The following is a 3,050-nucleotide window of genomic DNA, read 5'->3' on the forward strand; positions in this document are numbered from 1 at the left end:
CTTACCATACATATTCAACCTGTATGCTGAGCAAATAATATGAGAAATTGGGTTCTATGAAGAAAAACGTGGCATCAGGATTAGAGGAAGACTCACTAACAATATGCAATAGGTAGATGATACAACTTTGCTTGCTGAAAGTGAAGAGGACTTAAAACATTTACTGATGAAGATCAAAGAGCACTGGATTACATCTCAATGTAAACAAAACAAAAATCCTCACTACTGGACCAATAAACAACATTCTTATCAATGGAGAAAAGTTTGATGTTGTCAAGGACTTCATTCTTCTTGGATCAACAATCAACACTCATGGAAGCAGCAGTCAAGAGATCAGATGATGTATTGCAATAGGCAAATCTGCTTCACAGGAACTTTTTAAAGTGTTGAAGAGTAAAGATGTCAGGTTGACAACTAAGGTGCGCTGACCCAAGCCATGGTATTTTCAATAACCTTATATGGATGCAAAAGCTGGACAGTGAATAAAGAAGATTATAGAAAAATGTATGCCTTTGAATTATGGTGTTGGAGGAGAATACTAAAAGTGCCATGCGCTGCCAAAAGAACCAATAGATCTGTTTTGGAAGAAGTGTAGCCAGAGTGCTCCTTAGAGGCCAAGATGGCCAAAATTCATCTCTCATACTTTGGACATATTGTCAGGAGGGAACAGTCACTAGAGATTTGTAAGTCATTTGTAAGATGAAGGATCAGAGAAAAATACGAAGATCCCCAATGAGATGTATAGGCCAGGGGGCAGCATCAATGAACTCAGTGTGGCAACAGTAGTGAGGTTGGCCCAGGATAGGACATTGTTTCGTTCTGCTGTGCATAGGGTCGCTATGAGTTGGTGCCTACTCGATGGCACCTAACAACAACAACAACAACATCTTTCATATTGGAGTCCTGGTGTGGTGCTGTGGGTTAATGTGCCAGACTGCAAAGGTGTTTGAACTGTAAGATCAGCAGTTCAAGCTCACCAGCTGCTCCTTGGAAACCCTATACAGGGTTGCTATGGATTGAAACCAACTCAACGGCACTTCACAACAACAACAACAACCTCTCATACTATATTATTTTCTTTGGTTTCTTTTCCCCTTTCTTTCTTTCTTGTTTCCCTTTTTTTTGCCTTAATTTTTCATTACTACTTTCTGATTTCTTTCTCTTTTATGTAGTCCTCATCTTAATTATGTTAAGTTCTATTGCTCTCATTTTATTTTTTCTCTTATTTTTCTCTTTCATGTTTAGTTTTTTCTCTCCCACTTTTATCTTTTTTGCTATTGTTTTAATTTTCAGCTGTTGTCTGCTTTTTACCACATTATTTTTTCTCCTTAATATTTTTTTATTGTTGTGTTTTGCTTATGCATTAAATATTTTTTCTACGTGTATATGTTGTTTCTTCTTGCCTCAACCAACAGGAACAACAGCTGTGCTCATACAGGCAAGCCACAACCACATAAAAATGTCTTAGAAATAACAAACTATTTCCATTCAGAGGAAGACACAAGACAGAATGGCTCAAACAAGTGACCGAGAGGCAGATCTAGAAAACATTTTAGAGGCATAAAAGGCATTGGAACTACCTGAAAAAGAATTCAAGAGAATGATATTTAAGTACCTTCAAAAGATTGACACAAAGATTGAGGAAAACAAGGAAAAATTCAGGCAAGCATTGCAGGAACAATAACAACAACAAAAGTAGATAATGGATTACAGACAACATAAAACCTACAAATATAAATTCAAATAGTTATACTAAGTATTTCATAACTGGACAATACATTGATAGAGCAAAGGAATAGATTTGAATCAGTGAAAGCCTGAATTAGTAAGGTTGATGATAGATCTCTCAATAATAGTAGTCTCGAACAACACTCAGAAAAAGGAAAGAAACAATCCAAAGAAAGTCTAAGATTCATGTGAGACACAATGAAGAATAACTTAAGGGTGATCAGAATTCCATAATGGGAAATGACAAAGAAAAGCATATAAAAAATAGCTGAATATTCGTTGGAAGAAAATTTCTTTAACATCATGGAAGAAAAGAAGACAAACATTAAGATATTGAACAAATCACAAAAAAGATAAACTCCCAAAAGGTAATCTATAAGACATATCATACATAATCAAACGCTTCAAAATCAGAGACAAAGAAAGAATCCTGAGAGCTGTTTGGAAAAAACAAAAAGTTGTCTAAAAAAGAGAACCAATAAGGCTAAATTCTGATTTATCAGCAGAAACCCTTTAGACATGAAGACATATTAAAAAATAAAAATAAAAAAATACTTGCCAATAAAATCATACTAGGGAATCCAAGATGGCTGCTTTCTTGCTCAGACTTTGTTGGCCGTCATTGCCTCCATGCCCAGCTTAGTCCTCAGCTCTGTATCAAAAATTCTGTTCCTTTGGGAACCACAGCCAAAGAAGAGATGGAGCAGTTCTGGAATAAGAACACGAGTTCAAATTCTCCATTGTTTCCCCACATCACTATTTACAATTGGTCTTTTCCCATGGTGATGTTCATTTGCCACAATGGCTCTGGTATTGCCTTAAATGCAGGAGTCTCTCTTCTTGGCTTCTCTGCCCTGTTGATCCTTGGGAACTTTGAGTCTCATTTGAAACTTGCAAAGTCCCTGAATCTGGGTTCATCATTGATCTATACAGCTAAGTTTGCACTTGTCTCACCTCTCATGTATCATACCTGGAATGGAATTTGATACTTGATATGGGACCTAGGAAAGGGCCTGAAGATTCCCAAGCTATACCAGTCTGAAGTAGTTGTCTTGGTTCTCACTGTGATGTCCTCTATAGGGCTGGCAGCCTTGTGAAGAGCTGAGGTTCTCAACATTTTACTACAAATCATCATATAGACCTTTCTTACTAGTTCCAACCAGGGCAAAGTTTTCCTGATTAGATTAAACCCTATTCTGCTTGCAAATCCCTTTGAAGCTCACAACTTTTTAAAATCAAAAGAATGGAAAAGTGTTCTGTTTTTCCTTTGTTTCTAAAGATGGAATGGCTGCAGAAAAAAGAACGAAAGGAAAAGCCTCCCT

At 36.7% G+C, this 3,050-nt stretch overlaps 1 pseudogene; it reads left to right on the forward strand.

The window, feature by feature from the left end:
- Positions 1–2,314: 2,314 nt before the first annotated feature.
- LOC102811144 lies at positions 2,315–2,825 on the forward strand (annotated as a pseudogene).
- Positions 2,826–3,050: the final 225 nt, after the last annotated feature.

The sequence above is a fragment of the Chrysochloris asiatica genome, unplaced genomic scaffold (genome assembly GCF_000296735.1).
Source record: "Chrysochloris asiatica unplaced genomic scaffold, ChrAsi1.0 scaffold00002, whole genome shotgun sequence".
Taxonomy (NCBI): domain Eukaryota; kingdom Metazoa; phylum Chordata; class Mammalia; order Afrosoricida; family Chrysochloridae; genus Chrysochloris; species Chrysochloris asiatica.